Source organism: Rhinatrema bivittatum, chromosome 4 (genome assembly GCF_901001135.1).
Source record: "Rhinatrema bivittatum chromosome 4, aRhiBiv1.1, whole genome shotgun sequence".
NCBI lineage: Eukaryota > Metazoa > Chordata > Amphibia > Gymnophiona > Rhinatrematidae > Rhinatrema > Rhinatrema bivittatum.
The window spans coordinates 291,486,208-291,513,655 of NC_042618.1; the positions used below are offsets into that span (position 1 = coordinate 291,486,208).

The window sequence follows — 27,448 nt, forward strand, 5'->3', positions numbered from 1 at the left end:
CAGTCAGACTAGCCTGCCTAAGGTTCGGTCACAGACTCCGAGGCAAAGCGGTCAGAGTAATGTCAGACAACGCCACAACAGTGGCCTACATCAACCGTCAGGGAGGAACCAGCAGCCAACAGGTGTCTCTGGAAATAGACCCCCTAATGTCATGGGCGGAAATGAATCTTCAAGAGATCTCGGCCGTCCACATTGCCGGGAAAGACAATGTCACAGTGGACTACCTCAGCAGAGAGAGTCTAGATCCAGGAGAATTGAAACTGTCAATCACAGCATTCCAATTGATAGTAAACCGTTGGGGAGCACCAACCATGGACCTTCTGGCAAGCTGGTCCAACGCCCAGGTACCCAGTTTCTTCAGCTGCAGGCAGGAATCCCAGTCCCAGGGAATCGATGCCCTGGTACAGACATGGCCACAGGAGTCTCTGTTATATGCCTTCCCGCCGTGGCCCCTATTGGGCGCGACCATCCACAAGAAAGAACACCACAGGGGGCCAGTACTTCTAGTGGCCCCGGACTGGCCAAGAAGACCATGGTACGCAGATATGCGAAGACTGCTGGCAGGGAACCCCCTGCCGCTACCTCAACACAGACCTGCTCCAACAGGGACCGATCCTCCACAAGGATCCAGCTCGATTCTCTTACGGTCTGGCCATTGAGAGGACTCACCTAAGGAGGAGGGGATACTCGGGGGCAGTAATTGACACCCTACTCCGAGCACACAAGTTCTCCACATCCCTAACATACATAAGGATTTGGAGAGTATTTGAATCCTGGTGTGAGGACCATGACATCATACCACACTCAGTCAAAATTCCTGCGATTTTGGAACTCCTACAGAACGGACTACAGAATGGATTGTCCCTCAACTCTTATCAAGATACAGGTGGTGGCTTTGTCATGCTACAGAACCAAGAGTGAGAGCGGCAGCATAGCCTCTCACCCAGATGTTTCCCGCTTCCTGAAAGGAGTCAAGCACATCCGACCACCCCTAAAGTGGCCGGTGCCTCTTTGGAACCTCAACCTGGTCCTAGATTTCCTAGCAGGACCCTCCTTCAGACCTCTCCACGGCCTGTCTCTCCAACTATTAACATTGAAGACAGCCTTCCTGCTTGCATCCTGTACAGCTCGTCGTATATCCGAGCAACAAGCACTGTCCTGCCGGGAGCCGTTCCTCAGACTCACCCTGGGAACCATCCAGTTACGCACAGTTCCGTTGTTCCTCCCCAAAGTGGTGTCTCACTTCCATCTCAACCAAACCATCTCGCTACCATCACCAGATGAGCATAAGAATTTGGAAGAGGCTCGAAGTCTATGACATCTCAACGTCGACAGGCTCCTAGTCCGATGCCTGGAAAGGTCGGAATCCATATGAAAGACGGACCATCTATTCGTCCTTCACAGCGGGAAGAAGCAAGGAGAAGCGGCCTCGCGGGCAACCATAGCCCGCTGGATCAAAGAAGTCATCAAGGCGGCCTACGTGGAAGCAGGCAAGCCACCGCCTTTGCAAGTCAAGGCTCATTTGACTAGAGCCCAGGCAGTGTCCTGGGCGGAAACCAAGATGCTGTCACCCACCGAGATCTGCAGGGCGGTGACATGGTCCCCCATCCACACCTTCTCCAGGTTTTACCGCCTAGATGATCAGGCTCGGGAGGACACAGCATTTGCAAGGGCAGTACTAAGTGCGTCACGGGCAGCCTCCCACCCGGTTCTGGAGTAGCTTTCATGCATCCCATTGGACCTGAGTCCATCTGCTACACGCTAGGAAATGGAGAAATTACTTACCTGATAATTTTGTTTTCCTTAGTGTAGACAGATGGACTCAGCATCCCACCCATGGCTGCCGTTACTCATGGAATTCTCGGGGGACACCCCCGGGAGCGAGTGATTCAAGGGTAAGCCATGCTTTCCTTCATCTAGGACACCCATCCTACCGGGTGTCGACGTTTCTCGGTTGAGGGCACTGGCGGTCTCCAGCTATAGCCAAGTCAACCAGTTCAAATTAATCAAGTTAACCAAGTTTTAAAGTTAATCAAGTTATTCAAGTTATAAAGTTAATCAAGTTATTGAAATTAGTCAGTCACACATATATCCACAATGCTTTTCAATACTGAAGAGCTGCACTTCCTGCAGGGGTATATGTACTAGGGCTGACGTCAGCTTGAAATCTGATCCGTCTCCAACTGCTATCAGGAGTACACTATACCCATCTGAGTCCATCTGTCTACACTTAGGAAAACGAAATTATCAGGTAAGTAATTTCTCCATTTTTCTATGTGAATTTTGAAGGACAAAATGTGGTCCAGGGTCACTCAGAGGTATACTGGATTTTATGTACTGAATCAAATGTATGCTAGTCCAGTTGATGTTTAATTTTATATTTGCACTGTGATTGTGCAGGTGTAAAAGGCTGACCTTGCTCCAGAGATGGTATGACAAGAGTATCTACCCAGGGACCAGGGAACACTTTAAGAACAGGACCTAGCTATCTGGACCCGGTCCACCTTAAGGCAGGGAATGCTGGGTACAGGCTGTCTCCTCTGGGCCAGGAATATTATGTAGGCTGAGACCAGAACAAAGGGAGACTCAGACTCTAGGAGAGAACAGCTTGTGTATTGAATGTGAGTAAAAAGGGAAAGACAGCCCCTTCAAGATAGCTGACCTGTTTGAGTTTATATTACTGAATTGGAATTGTGAATGTGGAATACTATGTTTTATTTGCACTGAAAATAAAGCACACAAAGAGAAAAAGCCTTGACTGCACATTTCCGTGTCACATAAGGATTTAGAATTTTGTCATCCTTAGGCACCGTTGCTGCTATGGCTCCCTCCCCATCTCACCTCCTTCAAATGGTAAGGTCAGACAATAGGAAGCAGGAGTTTCTAAGGCACACCCCCACAGTTTGCTGCTGCAGCTCAGGGGAGATTCTGTAACAAAAATTAGAAAAATCCAAAGCACATTGGCAAACATTTCCATCTTTTATATTATATTATAAAAATTAAGTTCCCATCTTAGCTTGTGTCTATATAATTTTATTTTTTAATTGGGTAAAGAAAAGGGATGAGAGCTCATGGATGGGCAGAAGAGAAAGAGATGGGGAAAGGAAAGAAGGAGGACTAGGAATTGGATGAGAAGGTGAAAGGACTGGGGATAGGAGGGAAGAGTATGAGAAGGAAAGAGGCCTGGGGATGGAAGAGGGGAGGTAGAAAGGACTGGGGATACAGAGGATGGGAGATAGGGAGATAGGGAGGATGGAAGAAAGGGGAAAAATCAGAAATCTAGGATAGGAGAGGGAGGGAGGTTCTGGAAATGAGGAAGGAGTGGATAATGTTGGGGGTGGGTTCCAGGATCTAGAGAAAGTGCTCCTGGGGGATTTCTGTGCACAATTTAAAATTCTGCCTTCTTTATATTGGTCAAAATAACACAATGTACATCACAATCTTTAACTAATTAATGTAAAATGTAATGCAGAAAAGTTATTACTCAAAGATGTAGAGTTTTAAATAATTTGAGAAGAATTCCTTAAGTAAGCTGTAAAAGTGTCCCTTCCACTTCTCTCTCCTGGCCATATCTTTTTCACTCTGGGCAGGAGAGTAGGGAGAAAGGTGGAGGGCCTCAACTCGTCCACTCTCCACTATCTCTCCCTTCTACCTCCAGACTCAACCCCCTTCCCTCTATTTCTAACCCGCCCCCCCCCCCCAGCCCTCCATTCCCAGAGTTTGACCGCTTCCTCACACAGGCTTCCTCTGGCCCTCTCTCACAACACACGCACGCTCACACTCCTTCTTACACAGGCTCTCTCTGGTGCACACACACACACCACCCTCACACAGGCTTTCTCTGTCCCTCTCTCTCTCACGTACACACCTTCATATGGGCTCCCTCTGTCCCTGTCTCGCATATCCCCCCTCACATAGGTTCCCTGTCTCTCTTGCGTGCCCACACCCCATCACACTGGCTCCTTCTCTCTCCTGCACATACACATCCCCTCATATAGGCTCCCTCTGTCTCACTCTTACATAGGCTCCCAACCTCTCACTCCCTCACAATCTCTTCTCATATGCACACACTTTCACATAGGCTTCTTCTTTCTCTTACACATACACTCACATGCACACTTCCTCTCTCTCACACACAGTCTCACAAGTTTTCTTGCCTCTCTCACTGGGCCTTCTCTTGTCTTCTTTGGCCACAGCCAAGATGGGCTCCGCCTGTGGCCACTGAGCCTGCTGATCTTCATCAAAAGCGCAATGGGCTCTACTTGTGTTTTGTTGAAGCTCAAAGAGGACAGGGGAGCGATGATTATCATAGCCACTGTTAGCCGAGACATATTTGGTTTCCACTCCTATGAAAGATGTCCATTCAGGAACCAATCAGACTGGGGATTTATCCAGATCTCATCACTCAGGCTCAAGGCAGGTTGCACCATCCCAACCTCTGGGCCCTCTTGCTCACCACTTGGATGTTGAGAGGCTGATCTGCAACTACCTGACCTTTCTAAGGTCAGTCCATCCTCCTCCACTTCAGTCCATCTACTAGGAAGTCATATGGACTGAAGTGGAGAAAGTTTGCTGTGTGATGTGAGCACAAGGCCCTAAATCCTTTCTCCTGCTCCACACAACAATTGCTTAACTACTTTCTATATATCTCTGAAGCTGGTTTTAAGACCAACTAGGTCAGGGTACAATTTAATGTGATTGGTATATACCTTTACTGTGTAGAACATAGCAAAATCAGTGGCTCACTTGCAATTAGTCCCCATGGAGGAGATCTGCAAGGCTGTGATGTGTAGTTCTCTCCAATCATTCACATCACACTATTGTTTGGACAGGTACAGCTGATGTGACAGTAGGTTTGGCCAGTCTATCCTCCGGAAATGGAGATGTAGAATCCAACTCTGTTCCTGCCTAGGGCCCTTCATTTTTGTTTCAGGCTGCCCCTTCCTTGGTGTATACACATATAAAAAGGGCACATTGCCAACAAAAATAGTTTGTGCCTGTTGGCACTGTTTTTGTTGTTCCCCTTTTTTGTTAGGGATCACCAATGTGTGAGGACTGCCATCCTGCTTGTTCTCAGAGAAAGTAGAGTTGCTTATCTGTAACAAGTGTTCTGAGGACAGCAAGATGTCAGTCCTCAATATTCCCGCCTGCCTCATCGTGGAGTTTTGTCTGCACTTCTTTTGTTTAGCTATATTATGAGACTGAAGGGACCCCTCATGGACGCATGCTATAATGTAGTCCATGGGCATGTTCACTGAGGCTCAGTCAGAGTTCTTGAAACTTTGACATAGGTTTTCCGTGCCAGGCTCCATCGGATGATGTCACCCATATGTGTGGAATGACATCATGCTGTTCTAAGAGAACACCCATTACAGGGAAGTCATTCTGCTTTTTCTTTGGAGTTATAATTGGATGGACTTGGATTGCAGTGGGGTTGATGTTGGGAATGTGGGATTGAGTCTGTATCCATCTTGCATCTTAGTGCCACAATATTGTTGTTAACAAAGATATAGGAAAATTGGTTCTTACCTTCTAATTTTCATTCCTGTAGTACCATGGATCAGTCCAAACTCCTGGGTTTAAGCATCCATACCAGCAGATGGAGACGGAGAAAGTTTTATAATCACCGGTGCCACCTGCAGTTCCTCAGTATTGAACTGTACCCAGGTCAGAAAAAACATTGGGGAAAAAACACTGGTAAATAGTCAAACAGCTTAAAACATATTAGAATATCCCCCCAAAAAATCTTACAGCACCGAAAGCAACCAGAGTCGAGCGGCTAATTCTCCACCCCTTGAACAGGCGGGTTCTGGACTGAATCCGTGGTACTACAGGAATGAAAATTAGCAGGTAAGAACCAATTTTCCTTTCCTTGCACGTACCCGGATCAGTCCAGACTCCTGGGATGTACCAAAGCTCCCTACTCGGGGAGAGTCCCACTCGCAAAACACTCTTACCAAAAGAGCGAGCTCCTGGATCCTGGACGTCTAGGCGATAATAATGCTAACGTTATGCAATGATTTCCATGTTGCCACCCTACAAATTTCCTGTGGCGACACAAATTGAGCCTCTGCCCATGAGGCCGCGTGCGATCGAGTAGAATGAGCCCACAATCCTTCAGCTTCCTGTCGACCCTTGATTATGTGGCTGACCCAATAGCCTCCTTAAGTCATCTCGTAATGGTAGCCTTGGAAGCCTGGGTACCTTTCTTCGCACCACTTCACAAAACAAATTGGTGATCCAGTCTCTTAAAGTCATTTTCCACCTCGAGATACCTCATCAAGGCTCTCCCGACGTCCAAACATCTGAGCACTAGTGCATGAGGTGCAGAAACATCCAAATCCAGAAAAGCTGGAAATTCCACAGTGTAATTAACATGAAACGATGAGACCACCTTGGGAAGGAAGGAGGGAACCGTCCACAAGGACATGCCTAAATCCGAAATCTGAAGGAATGGATCTCGACAAGATAACACTTGCAATTCTGATATCCTTCTCGCCAAACAAACAGCTACCAGGAAAACAACCTTCAGAGTCAAATCCTTTAAAGTCGCCCTGCGGAGAGACTCAAAGGGCGGCTCACATAAAACTCGCAGGACAAGATTAAGATTCCAGGATGGGCAGTCTCTCCTAACCGGAGGGCGCAAATTCTTAACGCCTCGAAGAAATCTGACCTCATCCGGATGAGAGGACAAAGTTCCCCGTCCACTGTCCCATGTAAGGACGCCAAAGCTGCTACCTGTACTTGGAGAGAGTTAAAGGCCAAGCCTTTGCTCAAGATAGCAGGATGAATTAGCCATGCTATCTGGGTGACGTCAGCCGATGGCGCTCATGCGGACTCTCTCTCTCTCCAAGAAGTTAGAACTTTGCTCTGCTGTGTCTGTGCGGCACTTCCTGCACGAAGCATGTCATTAGTCTCCTTAGTCACTAGCTAAGCAAGATGGATGTGCATGGTCTGGAAGGATGATAAGCAGCTATGGCACTTAAATTAATTCTTATGGATGATGTTGTCAAGCCAGATTTTGAGTGATGGAACAGATAACTGAGAATTTAATTGGGTGACAATGAAAGGAGCTAATCCATTGACTTTTACACAATACCGCATACCGCTTCCACTTAAAGGAATAATTTCATCTAGTTGAATGTTTCCTTGCCGCCATGATAATTTATTGAATATCCACTGGAAGAGCAAAGTTTTGCAAGATCTTGTGTTCAACATCCAGGCTGTTAGGTGAAGGGAAGAATGGAGAGGTTGGAGAAGGGAGCCCTCTTCTTGGGTTAGGAGATCTCTATCCTGACCGAGATATATTGGACGACTCCTGAATTACTGCACCAGATACACATACCACGGTTGTCTTGGCCATGCAGGTGCTATGAGTATCATTCGTGCTTTTCCCCGGATCATCTTTTGAACTGTCCTCAAGATGAGAGGAATTGAGGGAGAGGCATATGGAAGACCCTTCGCCTAGGACAGGGTAAAGGCATACTGCACCTTTCTGAGGCGGCTAGGGCGGACAGAATAGAATTGAGTTACTTTCCAAGTTTGTTCGGTTGCAAAAAGATCTATCCAAGGGTGGCCCCATTGTAGGAAGATTGAGGAACCATTTGTGAGGGTAGAAAATCCTGCTTAGGCTGTCTGCCAACTTGTTTGCCACCCTGGATAGATATGTTGCACGCAGAATCATCGAGTTTTCGATGGCCCATTCCCATATCCATACTTCTTCCCTGCACAGGAGCGAGGAGTCTGAGCCTCCTTGCTTGTTCACATAGAATATGGCCACTTGATTGTCAATGTGAATCATAAAGGTGTGACCCCTGTAGTAGATGAGTGAAGGCCATTAGAGCATATCTCCTGGCTCTGAGTTCTAGCAGGTTGATCGTGTATAGGCTGACCATAGGCTTTGTGTTTTGTAGTGAAGAAGATTAGCCCCCCAACTTTGAATGGATGCGTCGGTGGTAAGGACAAGACTTGGGGGCTCCTAGAGAAGGGGATTCCATCGCTAGTTCCCCCGGTTCTAACCACCAATGAATGTCTTTTCTCATGGAGTCCAACAAGGTACTTTTTTGTTCATTGGTTGGCAGTATTGGTTCCACTGAGACTTCAAGCCCCATTGAAGGCGCCACATTTGTAGTTGAGCGTCTGATAGTACGTGAATGGCTGCTGCCATGTGTCCCAGGATCACAGGTTCATAGGGCACTGTGACAACTGATTTGCAGAGTAATTCTGCACCGAGGTGATGAATACTCACGATTCTCTCTTTCAGAAGAAAGATGCACGACTGAGTGGAGTCTATCATGGCTCCTATGAATTGAAGTATCTGGGTCAGTTTGAATACAGATTTCTTGTAGTTGAAGAATCCTAGAGATTCCAGCAAGTGATCGTCATATGCAGATGTGCCTGTAGGGACACTTGGTTGGGGGAGACTATCATCTGGTCATCCATATAGCGAAAAACCCAAATTCCCTGGCGTCTTATATGAGCTATTGCCTCAGCCAGACATTTGGTGAAAACTCTGGGAGCGAGGAAAGACGAAAGGGGAGGACTTTATACTGGTAGTACTTCGAAGCTACCTAGAAGCAAAGGAATTGCCAGCAGGAAGGACGTATTGGAATGTGAGTGTGGGCATCTTTGAGATCCAAGAATACATCCAATCATTAACTTGAGGGAGATCATCTTGAACTTCTCCTTCTGAAGGTGCTTGTTGAGGGGCCTGTGTCTTCCTGAGCGTTTCAGAATAAGGAAGTACTGGGAGTAGTAACTGGTATTGATTCAATGTTTTCCTACCAGTTGGATGCCTTCTGACGGAGCAAGGTCTGAACCACTTGTTCCAGTAAAGGGAGTTGAGAAGCATCCCTCAATGGGCCGGTATGATGGGGAAGTGAAGACTTGATCTTGAAATTCAGATGATAACCCTCGTGGACAATCTTAAGAACCCACTGATCTGACGTTATTTGACTCCATTCCGAGGGAAAATGGTGAGTCCTGCCCCCCACTGGCAAGTGAGGCTGTGGCTCAGCTGTTTTCAAAAAGACTGGGTGGGGGGGGGGGCGGGGTTGGGATTGATGGCTTCGAAGGCTTTTTCTGTTTGTAGTCTCTCTGACAAACTCCACACTGAGTAGGTTGGGACTGCGGGCAAGATTGTTGAAAGTGCTGATACGACTGAGACCTGAAGGGTTGGAACTGCTTGAATGGTTTCCTCTGGTAATAAGGTTTTTGATATTGAGGATAAAACCGTTTTGCTGTGGCCTGTGAATCCAACGTCACCAACAAGGACTGCATCGCAACGTTTTGCTTCTTGATTTGGGACACTGTGTCTTTCAGTTTGTCACCAAAAAGGTTCTCACCTGAGCAAGGTAGATTTTCTAGTCTGTCATGAACATCCTCCCTATTGGAGCTGGAACGGATCCACGCTTTGTGTTGAGCGGCAATGGCGGTGGCGGAGATGCTGGATGAAGTTTCAAAAGATTCATAGCCCACCCTCAGTGTCATAATCCCTCCTCCAGATCGTAAAAGGGTTGAGGTGTTAGCTGCTGGCCCGTTTCCGTGCGTGAAAATGGTTTCAATGGCTGCAGGCATTCATAAAGATACTGGACCATATAAAACTGGTGTTGTTGGATCCGGGATGTTAACATTGTACTCTGAAAAATCTTCTTTGCGAAGTCATCAAGGAGCTTTTGTTCTGTCCCTGGAGGAGCAAATGCATGCAGCTTTGATTTCTTTGTGTGCTTCATCGCTGATTCAATGACAACTAGTGCATGCGGTATCTGGACGACCCCATATGTCAAAGACTTCTGTAATCAAAACTTTAAATCTAGCTTCCTGGAGACAGGAAGGTTGGAATGAGGGGACTCTCACATTTTCAAAAGTACCGCATCTAGCACCTTATGGGTGGGCAGCACCAAAGGTTCAGCGGGAACTTCCAAGATCTTCAGGATCCCGAAAACTTCCTCCCTAGAGTCTTGGAGTTTTCAGACCTCTACCCCCAGCATGTTTCAATCTTTTCGACAAACCGTGAATAGGTTACATCCTCCGGAGGAGAAGAGTGATCTAGAGGTTCTTCCAGAGGGTCGGATGGGGGATACCTGTAGAACTGGTAGGCGAGAGGTCTGGTGGAGAATATGGGTGTTCTGACTGCAGTGATGGTGGATGAGATCCATCTGGCCTACTCGCTCCAGGGATGTGGGTTTAACTAGTGAAAAAGGGGGATGTTCTGGAATCCCTTCCCCACTCGACCCTGGAATTTGTGGGGGTGAAATCTCTGGCTGCAGCGAGGAGAATAGATTATTTGACATGATCTGGTCCATGGCTTGTTTGGGAGCGGCTTGGAAGTGGTTCCAAAGGAACCCGCTGCTTCTCTACGATAACAGCAGACAGAGACCGCCTCCCGTGAGAACGTATAGCAGAGAATCACATATCTGAGGGAGGTTGCTTCCAATCCCTTGAACCTTTATCTGGTCCAGCCCGCTTGTCTCTCGGAGAAAGTTCCTCCTGGAGATCATAGTCCCCAGGACATGAGCATGTGGATAAGTCTGAGAAGACAGTACGCCCCCCCTGGGAGGAGGAAGACCTGGCACTGATTGGCTTGGAAGGGGAAGTCCATGGAGGTTGCGATAGAATATCCAGGAGTGGGTCCACACTGCGTCTTCAACCAGTCGGTGAGGAAGAACCCACTCTTCTTTTCTTGTGATGCAGGCTTTGAGGCTCCTGTGACTCCTCTGCCCGATCAGAAGAGGCAGATTTGTATCTGTCATCCCATATGGAAGACGCATGCGTTGAGGGATTTGAGAGTTGTACCGTGAAGGCATCGGAGCATGTGGAGGGTCATTGCATTTGCGTCAATGCGCTGTGAGTGTTGGTGCGCATGGTAGCTTGCAACGAGACCTCGTGAGTCGGGGTCCATTTACCAGCCTGCACCAACACATGGTGAGTCGAGGTGGAAGCAATGTGATCGTTCTTTTGCAGTGCTTTCAGGGTCGCCTGCATGGATTCATCCCGGTGATGCTTAGGCTGTTTCGAACTCGATGCTCCATCCTGGTCAGTGCATTGATGCAAGGTCTTTGACGATGCTGATGGCGCACCTGCACCAGAATGATGCCTAGGGTACTCTGCAGGTATCAGCTTGGGTTTAGTAGGTGCCAAATCGACCTTCTGACCCACGTCTGCTGCTGGTTTGAGGACCAAGTGTTTGTCCCTCAATTTTCCCTGCGGCTCCATCGAAGCTGATCTCCTGTGGACATTGTGGGCGGAAAGTTTAGGGCCCGGGGAGGAGTACGGTGAATGCCTTGGGGAGGGCGCATAGCTGCCCGATGCTGAATAAGTTCCATCCCTCTCCCTTAGCAAGGCTATCTTTGTCACTCTCTGTCTTTGTGCTTGTGCTTATATGCAGCCATATGCAGCCATAGTCTCAACATGATGCCTGGTCGTGATCCAGGCCTAGACAGAGGTAGCAATAGTTGTGATTGTCAGTGATGGACATTATGCTCCCACACTGACAATATTTGAAGCCAGGTTTCTTGCACATGGTGGCTAGCACTGAAAAGTGCTTTTGGGGGATCGCTGGCACGAAAAATAGAGGAAAAGAGGTGACATCCAACTATGATGAGACATGATGAGAGAAACATCCGTGCATGAGCGTGGAAAAAGAAGACTGAGGAGATCGATGACGTTCTTTGCGCGGTAAGTGCCGTGCAGGCACAGCAGAGCACTCTCTAACTCCTTGGAGAGAGAGAGTCTGCAGAGAGCACTGTCGGATGACATCACCCAGACAGCATGGTTAGTTCAGCCTGCTTATCGATGGAAAAAAAATGAAATAAGCTACATGGCAATGGCAAGTTGCTCTCTCTGTCTGTCTCTGCACACATTAGACCAGGGCTAATATCTTTCTAATTTCTCATTAAAAGATTATATAACCAGTCAATACATTATTCTTTGATGACAAGCTTCCTTTCATCACATCCTTATTTTTGTTATTATACAGTTGGTCCAATCACAGACCTAATCAAAGGTCTGCACTCAATCACCTATTGCCCCTTATACCTATGTCCAGTTGGTCCAATCACAGACCTAATCAAAGGTCTGCACTCAATCACCTATTGCCCCTTATACCTATGTCCTAATACTGAAGCAACACCCCTTTTCCTCCATTCTAGATTTCATCAACCATACCATGCTGGGGTGTCTGATGCAATACTAATGCAATACTTTGTAATATTTTTCATTATAAAAAAACTACTAGCACTGTATTATGACTATGGGTCTAGATACAGATATAAAAATAACCCTATTTCTAAGATTTCAACATAATTTTATAAGATTTCAGTAACTTAGTAAAGAGCAGACGGTGCTAAGCTTTCCAAAATACATTTATGTTTGTTCCACTGTTTTACTCTGTATAGCTGACCTATGAAGATGGAGGCCCACAAAATAAGGGTCTTTCTACTCTAAATTCTACAATGCCTTCTCTACAATTCCGCTAATTCTGTGAAATCTTTCTAGCCTTATGGATGAGGAGGAAGTACATGACCTGAGTCAGAAGGAAATATAGGAGATACTTCGCCAGATTCAACAGCAGGCTATACATGAAAGGACACTCTGATACAAAGACATTTGTGACGGTAGAGGTGCATTTATTTGCATGGAGTGCTCAATGTGGTGAAATATATGTAAAAGACAATTAGTGCTTCTTTGTCCACTGTCTTTTTCATGGTTAAAAGTCAACTCCTTGCCTGACCAAGTCCTTTGCTCCTCCACAACTGATGCTGCCCTTGGAGGGCGAGGTACCTGGGGGCAGTGGAATATCTGGATATCTGCTGGAGGGCTGTGAGGCTGCTGAGAAGAGGGGCTGCAATATTTGGTGGGTTTCTCCTCTTCAGCCATATGTTCCCTGGAGAAGAGGGAACATCCCTCAGTTGTGGCGGGGGTGTTGCTGGATATGGCATTGGTATGTGTGGTGGTGGCAGTAGCACAAGAGGAGTGGTACCATAATGTGTGTTGACAGAGCAAGAGGTTGAGCTGGCAACAGAGCAGGCAGAACTCCTGCCTAGGGATGTGCCAGCCAGGGTGGTGGTTCTGCAAAGTCTGGTAGGCATAGCATCCAGGGAGGCATTGCATAGTAGGGAGCTGGTGGGGTCTGTGGCTGGCAGGGAGCAGCATCTTCCTACGAGCATCAATCTGGGTCTCCATTTGCTCATGAATGTCCCATAGCTCCTGCCACACATCCTGCATCTCTTCCTTGATGACATCCCTCAGGCCCTTCATGTCAATCCTGAGGCCTGTGATTTCCTCCACCACACTGGCATGCAGTTCCATTATGCATCTTTCTGTTGGAGTGGCTGCATCTCCTCTTCTCGCAGAGAGACAAGGTCCTCCTCAGGGGAGCTGCTGTACTCCCAGCCAGCTGCATGCTACCAAAGATCTGGTATGTATGACAACATCATTGTAGGCTGAGTCGCCATCTCCTCCTCCTCGTGATGTCCATGCTCCAGCGAAGTGTACTGCTCTGCTGGTTCTTCCTCCTCCTCCTCCTCAGTGTCTTCTGGCTAGCAAGCGACACCCAGGAAGAGTGTACATACTTTCAATATACATGCTATGTGGGTTATTCTCTTCACACTCACTGGACCTTCCTTTTTATCTAACAGAAAAGGTCCATGGGCTCTACTCTAGCACCTTCTGCTACACAGCTAACCATATGCCTGGAATGCTCTTCCAGAAGTAGTGGTAAGAACGAAAACAGTAAACATTCAAAAGGGCATGGGATAAATGTATATATCCCTAAAGACTAGCCGTTGGAAATGAAGGAAATATTGCATGGGGTAACCTGCACAGAGTGGCAGTTACTACCCTTAATATAACGCATAGGGATTACTACCTTTAATCAATTAGTCTTGATGCTTGTGTTGTAACTGCAACATCGCTGTCTGCTTTGATGGTGGGGAGAAAGGGGGATTGGATTTAGAAGATAGCCAACGCTGGACCCCGAGGTACTGATATGCAGCCATTAGGGATAAAGCACAGGACTGCTTCTGTGGCCAAGTCCAAAAGCAAAGCACATTGAAGAAGCATTGTCTGAATTATCAAGAAGACTACTCATGTCATAAAAATGTTGCTAGCAGTAATTTTATTATGGGTTTGATAATTTCTTGGTTTTGATTGTAAATATTGCTATCCTTACAATAAGGTTTGGGGTAAACTGCACAGAGCAGCAGTTACTACCCGTAACAAAATGCATTAGGGTAACCTGTGCAGAGCGGCAATTACTACCATAAGAAACTTGCTGGGCAGACTGTTTGGACCATTTGGTCTTTTTCTGCTGTCATTACTGTTAGTATGTATAAAAGCATTACCATGGTACTGAAATCTACTCTTGAAGCACTTGTAAAGCACCAGCAAGCAGGGACAGAGAGGTGACTCAATAGTTGGTGTGGCTCATGAATCAAGTTGCCAACAGGCTCAAGATTTTGAGGATAGGTTGATGCAGTCCATCGTTATCCTATTATATTCAGGGATTTTAATTCAGACTTTCCTATTGCATTCCCTTAGATAAGCAGGGCTCGGGCTTGAGAGGTCAGCTGGGGAATGTGAAAAGGTCTGAAGAGGGTGAGAGAGAGGAGGGGAAGTGAGAAGAGCTAGGGATGGTAAAGGGTTTAAGCTGAAGGGACAGAGAGTGGATAAACTAGACAGAGGGTGTGAATAAAGTAGACAGAGTAGAGAATGAAAGAGGGAATCAGCTGGATAGCAGTGAGGTTGAGAATGGACTGATTTGTGGGGAGCGATTGCACCCCAGTATTTTGGTTGTGGTTTTCCTCTGGGATCGTGTGCTAAGGAAAATACATAAGTTACATTTCTTCATGAAAATGATTAAAATTAGGAGCACAAATATGCACACTTAGCAGATGTCCACCACTTAATGGAATATTTTTTTATTTATTTGAATAAGTCTTAAAAAGTGTTACATAGCCAGATAAGTAAGATAGCCGACTAAGGGGGTCATTTATCAAAGTGCTATATGGCGTTTTCACATGCATTAAGGCATTTTCGCATGTGTTAAGCACCTTTAATGCATACGAATGCACCATGACGCATGGTGCGATGCAAATGAGAAAAATAGGAGGAGTTTGGGGTGGGATTTGTGGCCAAGTGGGCTGGGCTCATAGTTTTGCGAAGCCCTATCGCACGGCTTTAACATGAATTTTAACTACACCTTATTCATTTGCCTAAAGCCGTGCGATAGGGCTTTATCGCACATTGCGATGTTTTCGCACAGGGCCCTTCTACAACCACGAGAGAGAGAGAGAGAGACTAGCCTTAATGCCCTCATCCTAGGTAGGTATTTATATCTCTATAGGAGGCCCACCTAGTAACTCGAAGTGAGGTTAGGGATAGTGTAGGGATTAGGGGCCACTTTGACATTCAAAGTGAGACATACGAACAGAACAGTGCTCTCTTGTGAAGATTTGATGACCTTCGGAGTGAGGAAACTCACCCAAAGATGAGATTTGTGCAGTGTTCTCTCAACCTAGCTTGATGGACTCTCTACCTGGGTAACATCAAGCTAGGTTGAGAGAACACTGCACAAATCTCATCTTTGGGTGAGTTTCCTCACTCCGAAGGTCATCAAATCTTCACGAGAGCACTGTTCTGTTCGTATATCTCACTTTGAATGTCAAAGTGGCCCCTAACCCCTGCACTAATACCTAAACCTCACCTTGAGTTACTAGGTGGGCCTCCTATAGAGATATAAATACCTACCTAGGATGAGGGCATTATGGCTAGGCGCTCTCTCTCTCTCTCTCTCTCCCTCCCTCCCTCCTCCCCCCTCCACCCCCCCTGTGGTTGTAGAAGGGCCCTGACAGCCAACTAGGCTGGCTCTCCAAGAGCTTAAAAACTACTAAACATGGTCCCCCCAGTAGTTGTATGTAGGAAATACAACAATTCTGGCACTTATCACAAAGTGTGAAAAAGTTATTGCAATTTGTGCTATCTTAGCACTTCACATAGGTAGCGCAAATTGCAATAAACTGCCTATTACCATAAAACATACCCCTTTTCCTATCGCAAGCGATATTTAGTGCATTTTGATAAATCCAGGCCTAAGTCTTCAGTTATCCATCTATCTTTATTATGCAAATATGTAGTGCTTTTCTTTTACTTACCTGGATAACTCTTAAACAGATTTACTTAGCCAAAAAAGTCACCACTGTGCTACTTAGCTGGAGATTTATCACCACTTAGCCAGGTAAGTTAAAACTTATGTGGCTATGTTTAAAATACACGCTGCATATTTTTTGATACGCAAACATATGGGTAGATTTATATGTATTTTATATAGTATGAGCACAATATAAAATATGTGTGCATGTGCACACATGTCCATATAGCTGCTGATAAGGGCGCACTTGCAAATTTTTTAAAGTTATCCTTTAAGTGCGCTTTTTTTTTTTTTGGTAAGAAATTCAAATTGAGTTTCCCGTAAGAGTATATTTATTGTAAGAGATCGAATTCTGGAGAAGCATTTAGAATACTGAGAGGAATTTAAATCTATACCTGATTCTTGTTTCCAGCTATTTAAGACTTGGTTGTACTGAGTTTCAGAGTCTTTCTTTTGCAACATTTTGTAGAAGGAGAAAATAGTATGGCGATCAGGATCCCCTCAGTCAAAACGGTCCATCAAATATTTCATATTTTTATGTTGCAGCTCAGAGAGATCCAAAGATAGTACATAATGCCTGATCTGTAAGTATACTTAAAACTGTTTGTGGTCAATATCAAATTAATGCTAAAGCATTTGAAATGTATGCACTCCCTCCCCCCCCCCCCCCCCCCCATATCCAATAAATGGGAAATAGTTTGGAGCCGTTCAGTATGCCACTTTCAAAAAATCTTTGAGTAAAATCTCTTTTACCTAAACTAAGTAAAAAACGGGATATCTTGTAGTTCAGTTGGAGCCTGGTACAGAGCCATTTCCAAGTTTTCATTATGGAAGTAATTAATATACTGTTCTGAAGGTGAACAGGTAAAACTTTGTGGAGTATTTGACAAAGATCTAAAAGTCCAATAATAGCCTTTTCCAAGGTCAAAGGTGTACAGAAATTTGCACCCAAAATCCAATCTCCTAAATGTCTAAGGTTGTAGACTAAACTATAAAACTTTAAATTTGCCAAGCCAAGGCCAACCTGGTTCCATTTCTTCATTTATGTGGATAATGCAATATGGGGTTTTGATTTCTGCCACAAAAATTGCCGAATCAATATCTCAATTCCCATCATTTCCTTTTTTTGTTGGAGACCATTAAGGAAGGATCATCATCTAATAAATATTTACTCATCCTGTTAAAGGTAAAGGGTAACCCATCCAATTCAATAGGATATTTGTTGTGAAGTTTAAGCATTAACTTATAATTGACAGTTTGCATTCTAGCTGGTTCTCTGTGCAGTTGGATCCCCAAGTATCTGAAGGATTCCCTTCCCCCTGCATCGAGAAATAGATGCTACACATGTCTTTTATCAAGTCTAACACTGGCAAGACTTCCAACTTGTCCAGGTCGAGTTTTGAATCTGCCAAGTTACCCTAGATGGAATATTTCTCTAAGAGAGCTGGTTAAGAGCTCCTCAGATCCATTATATGCATCTAAATATTGACCACAAAAGAGGCTAATTTGAAAAAATTAGTGTCCAGCTGCCCCTCTTGGGCATCCCCTTAATGTAATTGTTTTCCCTAATTTTCTTCAGAAAGGGTTTTCATGATAAAAGAAAGGGCTTTGGGGACAGAGAACAATACTATCATGTTCCATGCTGCAGCTTATATATATGTCAGATTGTGCACCAATCTCTGACACCACTGGCCAGATATTTAAAACTTTGAGAACCTTTCAAAAGTACCCCTCTTTACCCCCTTCTATGAGAATAGCAAACATAAAGGACCAGTCTATCTGGTCAAAATCCTTTTCAGCATCAAAACTGAGGAGAGAAGGAAATTGTTGCCATTTACTAGTTTCCATTGAGGCTATATTCTGCAGACATTGATGACATAACATCTCCCCATAACAAAGTCCACTAGGTCATCTATCAGTGAGAGTAATTGTTGAGCCAATCTTCTGCCGTTATCTTAGCTAATAATTTCACCTCAAAATTCAGCAGAGCGATTAGTGTATATGATCCTGGCTTGGGGAACACAGTAATGAAATAATAGAATAAGGAAGGTTTCCCTGGTTTATTAACTCCCAACGAGAACAAAATGTTTTCATTCAGCAACTTAAAGAATTCTGCTGGAACTCCATTGGGCCCCAAAGTCTTAAGTAGTTTTTCTTGCTGAAACCCCCTTTGAATTTTTTGTAGCTGAACTAGGGCATTGAGTTTCTCCCTCTGAATTTCAGGTAACTTAGATGAATTTCTTTTATTTTGTCCGTGTTAGTGGGGGTTGTTGTATATAAAATCTGGTAAAATTACCTAAAATATTACAGATGTTCTTGGTTGAATTCATTACTGCCCCAGAATTATGTTTCATAGTTGAAATAAATTTCAGTCCTACTTAATTCCTAGTTAAATTTGCAAGAGTTCTGTCTGATTTGTTTCCAAATGAAATAATTTACATTTATAATATATTAGATTCTTCCTAAATTCTTTGTTGCTGTCTCCTTTTTTGTGAGATAGCCAGGGCAATTCTGAGGGGTGATATCTCTTTTGTCACCAGTAAGAAAAAGATAAAAAAGATATTACAGTTGGAAGTACAATTGATTTCTGCCAAGAAAATTTATGAACCAGCACAACCAAAATATACCACAACAATAACAAAAGGTTTCTACAGAACCGACATCGCTGAAATAATAATGAGCAAAAAATGTTTTAAGTGAATTTTCAACCATTATATCAAAAAATGTTTGAATGAGAATAGTGGTAGTTTCATATAATGAATATACAGGTACCATCCAGATTACCCACTTTCTGGTTATAATCATGAACATACCACGTCCCCCTTTTTTTAAATGGGTGAATCAAGTATAAATCAAAAGTGTTGAACACACTGAATTGGAACTGTGAAAAATCCAATTGAAATTGTCCCACAGTTTTACATAGAAAATATCTTTGATACTACTTAGCTGTATGTAGATGTTGTTAATAGATGCTTGTAAGATTACTTGGTAGCACTATTTCCTCTTCCCATAGACGCTTGTAAGGCAGGCGCAACTTAAAAATTAACGGTAAGGGGGAGGGTTTAGGTAGGGCTGGGGGGCGGGTTAGGTAGGGGAAGGGAGGGCAAGGTGGGGGGACGGAGGGAACGGAGGAAGGCTGTGTGGCTCGGCGCGCGCAAGTTGCACAATTGTGCACCCCCTTGCGCGCGCCGACCCTGGATTTTATAACATGCGCACGCATGTTAAAAATCGGGCGTAGATTTTAAAATCTGGCCCTATATGAAACTACCACTGTTCTCATTCAAAAAAATTTTTGAAATCTATCTTTTTTGATATAATGATTGAAAATTCACTTAAAAATTTTTTTTTTGCTCATTATTATTTCAGTGATGTGGGTTCTTTAGAAACAAGAAAATTTATGAGGCAGATTTTTGTCCCTGCTAATAGAGATAGATCTGTTGCGATACAGCCAGTCCTAAATTCTTTGCAGAGCAAAAGATAAAACAAAAAAATAGGGGTAGTTAGAATAGGGATGGGGGAGGGGAAGGGGAAGGCAGGTTAGGGTAGGGGGTTGGGAAGTTCCCTCACAGTCCGCTCCTTAATTGGAGCGGACTGGTACGTCGCCACGCGATTTTGCAAAATTATACCCCCTCTTGCGAGCGCTGACCCGGCATTTTATAACATGCGCGTGTCCATGTGTGCACGTCGAGTAGTGTGCGCACATGGATGTGCGCACGTACTTTTTGAAAATCTATCCCATATTTTATCCTTAGCTGGGAATTGTAGGGCAAACAGTATTTTCTGTTCTGCAAGCTTCGTACAAACAAGCCAAAAGCTTTCCTCTGTGGGGTAACTAATGTTGAATAGTCCTGGAAAACTAAAATCGATGTTCCTTCATGTTCAGTATTTCCGTTCTTTCAGTAAGCTTGAAGAATGTTAACTTTATGTGCTGAATTCAAGAATTTTGCTATTACAGACTGTAGCTTAGTGTGCTGTGAGTCTTCATTCACAAACGGTGGGTGCATTCAATTCAAATATCTCTGTCGTTCGCCTAAGAGCAGCGCACGTGGTAAACAACTTTCCAATATGTTAGCTAACTAATTTTCATGGATGCTGTCCAGGATACCGAGAAAATCTAAGATGCCTGTCCAAGGTTTTTGTCTTTGCCACTTGTTGATCTGTGCAGCTTTTAAAGCAGATGATCTCTGCTTATAACGTTACTGTGCAGTCATCCAACCCCAAGACTTGCAATTCAACTTAATTTGTTTTTTAGAATTGGCAAATAATGCATAGACCATCAAATTTAGCATAAATTTTGTCAAATTTGACCTCTAGGGCCACAACCACCGCAGATGCTACATCTTTTACTGTCAGATCTGGCGACTTAGGAGAATGAGAATTGCTCAACATAGCCACAATTTTATATCAGCTGCCTTGGATTTCTCTTTTTCTCTGCACTGCAGTTTAGTGGCCATGAGTGGATCAGTTATCTCTTCCAGATTTGAACTAAATTCTTATGAAATCCTACTATATTAAAAGTAAGTCGTAAATTAAAATAAAAAACAAAACATCCGTATTTTAATTACGATGGGAAATGAGGACCTGGAGCAATGCAGGAACACATCTTACTCCCACATCATGTCACTAGACTTCCCCATAAAATGTTTAAGATTATATCTACTGGAGTATGGAATTGCCATATAGTTAAAAAATTAAATTAAAAATAATTAAGAAATGATCAGACCAAGTTACTGGTTGCAGCAGAATGTGACTAACAATACCTTGTTCTGCAAAACATACTGGAAGTATTAATTGATCCAGGAATTGGACATCCCTATGGGTAGCAGTAGTGAACAATGGAACAAACCTTAAAGCAGATAAAAAAATTTTGAAACACTCCCTGGGGTCTGCTATCATAATGAATATTAAAATCACCAACAAATATAATCTTATCAATTTGAAGTGAAAACATAGTTACAAAATCAATAAAAAGTAAGATTTTGAGCAATTATATCAGGAGTGTACTACAATAAAACTATTGTCCAATCCTGTAATCTCACAACTATTTTCTCATGGGGAGCAAAAACTTGTTTGACATTAATAATATACTTATAAAGAATAAGAATACCTCTCCCCCTTCTCCCCATCCTGACATGCTGCAAGTAAGAATAGCCACTAACACATATTCCATCAACCATCCAGCCACACCCACTCTCATAACCACATACATTCACTATCATCCAGGTTGCCATAAATACCTCAAAGAACATCGTGTAACCCTTACATTAATGGTGCTTTCTCAAACACAGCAAAATTCAACAGTTATCTCCAATAGATGTCATCTATATTCCCACGTTTTTTACATAATAAATCAACTGCACTTATTACATCCTCTGCAAGCTCTCCAAAAATGGCTTCCAATGATTCATAAATTGCTAAAAACCTTAGGAGTATACCACCACATTTGGTTTTTTTTTCCAGATGAAAGATTTCAACCATGAAATGTAATCTCAAATCTTTTGTGGGAACTTCCTCTTTAATCCATTTAATATACATTTTCTAGCCAATAATAAAGATAAATCCAGCATAGCTCTATAAATGGTTGGGATATTATCTTCAAATTAACATATCCTTAAAATTGCTGTAATTCTATCAAGGAAAATATAAATCTTAGTCTCTATAACTCAGAAAATATATCGTCTGAAAACCTTTTTATCAGTGGGAAAAAGTATATATTGTGAAGAAATGTCTATATCGTTTTTGCGTTTAGAACACACTTCTGTTTCAACCTATCCTATCTGATATAGTTTATGGTTTAATTGCATCTCCCCAATCTTACATCTACTGACATAATAAATCAAATCATCCACTGCCGACCAATAATTGCTCTGAGATTAAAGAACAGCTGCTGAGGTACTCTTTCTTCCCATAGGGGTAGATTTTAAAAGGTGCACGTGGGAGTAGATTTGTTTGCGCAATCCGGCGCAAACAAATCTACTCCCGATTTTATAACATGCGCGCGCAAGGCTACTCAAAATCAGCAGCCTGCACGCGCCGAGCCGCGCAGCCATCCTCTGTTCCCTCCGAGGCCGCTCCGAAATCGGAGCGGCCTCGGAGGGAACTTTCCTTCCGCCCCCCCCACCTTCCCCTCCCTTCCCCTATCTAACCCACCCCCCCAACCCTAACTAATTCCCCTCCTACCTTTATTTTACAAGTTACGCCTGCCTGAGGCAGATATAACATGTACGCGCCGGCCGGCTGCCGGCACGCTATGTTCCAGTCCGGGGGTTGGTCCGGAGGCCGCGGCTACGCCCCCGGGCCGGAACCACGCCTGCAGCCCCGCCCCGGAATGTCCCCGATGATGCGCCGGCCGTGACACGCCCCCAATGCGGCCCCTTCCCCCAGGAAAGCCCCGGAACTTACGCGCATCCCGGGGCTTGCGTACACCGCCGAGCCTATGCAAGATAGGCTCGGCGTGCACAGGTGGTGGAAGGGGCAGCTTTTCGGGGGTTATGCACGTAACCCTTTGAAAATCTGCCCCATATTGTAGCAGATGGTAACAATATTCTTACTTGTCAACACCTTGGCATAAATTGCAAAAATATTCTCTTGCACCTCCTGCGACACGGGTAGTTTATTTATCATCAAATAATTCCGGGCTTGTAAATATGCATTCCAGTGTCATCTCGAAATACCATATTTTTATTGCAAATCAGTAAAAGACAAAATTTGCATATTAGATAACATATCAGCAACTTGCTGAATTCCCTTATTATTCTATTATCGAAACATCCCTTCCCCTCCATATTGAAACATAGGATTAACTATAAAGGAAATCAGAGGACAGAAATGACTAGGTAACATCCACTTACATTGTAAGAAAGTCTAATCTTGTCTGACCGGTTTAATCAAAATATGCTGTTTTAAACTAGTTGGTAAATATGCCCCCTGTATATGAACTACATTGATACGAAGATAGGACTGCATTAATCCCAATTTATTTCTCACATTTGCGTAAGTACCTATCTGCAAAACATCAGTCATTTAATACTCATAATTGACATGCTACAATATACATGCATATGTCTGGCAAACTCATTTTCCCCATATTTCTTGTTCTTGTTAACTTATTAATTCCTCTGAAAAGAATAACTAGAAAAAACTTGAATAAAGACCACATGCCATGGTACAATAATGAAATTAAATCTAAGAGAAAAATTCTGAGACAAAAGGAAAAACTTTGGAGAAAAAATCCTACAACATCAAATTTGGCGGCATATAGAAGTTTCCTAGCTTACTACAAGAAACTTATTAATAATACAAAAAAGGAATACTTTAGTAAAAACATCCAAAATTATTTTCATAACTCAAAAATACTTTGACAGTTCAGAAGCTTATTAGAAACCCTGCTGACGATAATGGTTCCCTTCTAGAATCAAAATGTACTGAAATAGCATATTTTTTTTAAACAAAAGATAGTAGATTTATTAAATGGAATCGATAATAATACAAACCAAATAATTAATATGAGCGTTAGAGAGTGCACGAAATGGTCAAACTTTGACAAAGTTTCGCCTTCAGAAATTGAAAACTTGATAAAAAAAAGATGAATCCTGCAACTCATCCACTTGATAATATTCCCATCCCTGCACTAAAGGAACAGCACATTTGATATCTACTTCAATATCAAACATAATCAATTTATCACTTCAGGAACGCAATTACCCCCAAATACTCAAAAAGTGCAATAATTAAACCAATCTTAAAAAAACGGTCATTGGATCCTACAGTACTGAATAATTACCGACCGATATCCAATTTATCATTCCTAGCCAAATTAATAGAAAAAGTAGTACAGAAATAATTGACAGATCACCTTGAAAGCAATAATATTTTATTTCCTAACGTGTAGCCAGATGGACTCAGGACCAGTGGGTTATGTGCTCTTCTGCTAGCAGATGGGAGACTGAGTCAGATTTCAAAGCTGACGTCACCCTAGATATACCTCTGCAGTAACCTCAGCTCTTCAGTATCTCTCCGTCTCCTAGCAGATGCGGACACTATTCCACACACTAGAATAGTGTTAAGAATTACAGCAAAGAAGAAAAATGTTTTACCTTAAAGAAGAACGAGCCCCACTCTCATATAGTGATACCTAAGGGTCCCTCCCCAGTTGAGAATTCCTGAGGTGATTTTCGATATCCCTCAGAGGTGTGCCTTGGTCTGGCAGCCGGTTCCTGGCGTGGACTTAGCCCCCAGAGTGGCTGAAAGGCAGCGGGTGCACAACTGAGCACGGCGGTGAAGGTAAAGCCCTCTCTCCCCGCAGCTGGAGACCGACCCTGCACACAATCGGTAAGTGCAGAAACCAGGCAAGCAGAAACTTTAAATTCAGGTCTCCGGGGCTTGGATTGCTGTACCGATTCTGTTTTTTCTTCCGGCGAGGTAAAAATGGGAGCACCGATAAACGGGTTGAGCAGCCTTGGTTGGGCTAGGCCCCGATCCGGTGCAGGGGTCCAGACATGTGGAGACCCTCGAGGGTGGCTTCTTATGTGCGGGGGGCGCCAGCACCATCTTCCCTTCTTGACCGGCAGTACGCACGGGGCAGGCAGGACTGCCGATGCACCCAACTTGTGCGCATCCAATACAGACATGCGCACAGCTATGCATATAACCACTCGCATAACTGGATGCACACCACGCGCACAACTGAGCGCACACCGCATGTATAACTACACACACAGCCGCGCTTACAACTACAGCTCACGCTCATAACTATGCGCACATTGAAGCACATTACCTGTGCGCCTAGACATAGAGGCAAGGATACCAGCGTCCAAGAGGCCCAGAAGGCACTCTCTTTGCACAGCCTGCCACATAAGAGCCGCGCAGCCTGAACTGGAGTCCTGCCTGTGTCAGCATTGCGAAAAAGCCCGGGGGGGGGGGGGGGGGGAACCAAAGCCTGGTCCCTCACTGTCTGAGGATGGGTCCAGAACTACTACATACGACAGCACCCCGGATCTATGCAACTCCGAAATGGCTTCTCCACCAGAGGGCACCTCAGGGGCCCCTACTCTGACTCCCCTGGGATTAACATAGACCCAGGGACCTTCTCCTGGTTAGAATTTTTCCAAGGGCTGCAAGCCTTCGTTCAGGCGCAATCAGCCTCGGCTGTGACCCAGGCTCAACCCCTGCCAGAAGCACAAGATCCTCTCGGCCCTGCTCGGATGCCTCGAGCCATGCCTCGCCTAACCAAGAATGTCCCTGACAGGGACCCGGACACCTGAAATGATGATGGCAGCTCCTTGGAAGATGGAGAAATCCCTCCAGGCCTGGAACCATACTAAACCATGCTTTGCTTCTTCCACAGGGATGAATTACCAGCCCTTGTTTCCCAGACTCTGAAGATTTTGGGTATTCCAGGCATGGACCCTATGGCGGAACCAAAGAAGAACTCCCATCTTGGTGGCCCTTCGTAAAGCCTCATGCTACTTCCCAAACATGGAAGCCATTCAGGAACTGATTGACCTGGAGTGGGATGCCCTGGAGGCCAACTTTAGAGGAGGTCGGGCCTTGGACGCCTTATACACTCTGGAACCAGCAGCCAAGGAACGCCTGTGTCTTCTGAAAGTAGACGCCATGGTCTGTGCCATCTCAAAGCGAACAACCATTCCCGTTGAAGGAGGTGCAGCATTGAAGGATACTCAGGATAGATAATTAGAATCCATCCTTAAGCAGGCCTTCGATGCAACAGCAATGACACTGCAGATTGTTTCCTGATGCGCTCTGGTGGTACATTCCTATTTGTTCCTTGAGAGAGGCAAACAACTCGGGAACATACACCAGTGAAACGATTGAACTGGCAGCAGCCTTTCTGATGGATGCAAGCTCAAATCTGGTGCGTACCTCAGCCAGAGGAGTAGCCTCAGTAGTGGTGGCCAGAAGACAGTTATGGTTGCGGAATTGGTCTGCTGACACAACCTCTAAATCGAATCTCACAAGGATGCCCTTTAAAGGATCTCTCTTTTTTGGAAGCAAATTGGAGAAGTTAGCCAGCAAGAGGGGTGACTCTCCAGTGCCTCGGCTACCGGAGGACAGGGGTAAAATATCCCAGCATCCCTCCCCCAGAAGAACTAGAGGCAGAGGCTCTCAACGCTTTCACCCCTACAGGAACTCACAGTTTCAGGCACCTCGTCCCTCAGGAAGGTCTCAGCCCTTTTGGAACTGACAAAACCAAGAGAGGAACAGACCCTGGGGCAGGCTCTGGCCGTACTCCCCAATGAGAATGGGACGACCCATCCACAGGAAGAGGAAATAGGGAGTCGACTTTCCCTCTTCTATCAACGATGGGTCGAGATCACGTCGGACAAATGGGTACTAAACATCATTCAAGACGATTACTCTCTGGAATTCCGCAGCATCCCTCAGGACAAATTTATGATGTCACCCTGCCACTCCCACACCAAGAGACTGGCAGTGAAAGCCACTCTGACAAGACTACTCAGTCTGAAGGCAATAACTCCAGTTCCTACACCCCAACAAAATATGGGGTGCTATTCCATCTATTTTATCGTTCCCAAGAAAGAAGGGTCATTCCAACCCATCTTGGATCTCAAGAACGTCAACCATCATCTGCGGATACTACACTTTCACATGGAGACGCTTTGCTTCATAATAATGGCAGTACAACCAGGAGAGTTCCTAACCTCCTTGGACCTCTCCGAAGCCTACCTTCACATCCCAGTCCAACAAGATCACCAGCGTTTTCTACGCTTTGCGATACTGGGTCACCATTACCAGTTCTGAGCGTTACCCTTTGGCCTAGCAACCACCCCCAGAACATTCTCCAAAATTATGGTGGTCGCGGTAACACTGATGAAGGAAGGGATCTTGGTATACCCTTACTTGGACGACTGGCTGATCAGGGCAAAGCCGTTGGAAGAGAGCTGGCAGGTGACCAGCAAAGTCAAGAACCTACTGCAGGAGCTCGGTTGGGTCGTGAACACGGTCAAGAGTAGTCTGCAGCCCTCTCAGTCTCTAGAGTACCTGGGGACCTGTTTCGACACCAAACAGAACAAAGTCTCCTCCCCCCCCCCCCCCCCCCCCCCCCGAGGAGAAGGAAGCTGATGGAACAATTACGACGAATGATGACCATTGCACGCCCCAAGGTATGGGACTATCTTCAAGTCCTTGGACTCATGGCATCAACCCTGGAGGTCGTTCCATGGACAAGGGCTCACATGCGACCACTCCAGTGCTCCTTACTGTCACGCTGGAACCCACTGTCCCAGGACTACTCAATTCGCCTCCAACTACCAGCAGAGG

At 44.8% G+C, this 27,448-nt stretch overlaps 1 protein-coding gene across 3 annotated transcripts in view; it reads left to right on the forward strand.

The window, feature by feature from the left end:
• The window catches only part of KATNBL1 (katanin regulatory subunit B1 like 1), a 271,601-nt gene that overhangs the window by 161,364 nt on the left and 82,789 nt on the right, over nucleotides 1-27,448 (forward strand). Inside the window, exons 7-8 of one of the 3 annotated variants that reach the window (XR_003856488.1) lie at nucleotides 2,807-2,853; nucleotides 16,694-16,731. The exons of 1 other annotated variant lie outside the window; for it this stretch is intronic. The gene's annotated coding sequence lies outside the window, so the exon portion shown is untranslated. The remainder of the gene's footprint in view (nucleotides 1-2,806; nucleotides 2,854-16,693; nucleotides 16,732-27,448) is intronic. One more of the 3 variants, XR_003856489.1, reaches the window with a different exon arrangement.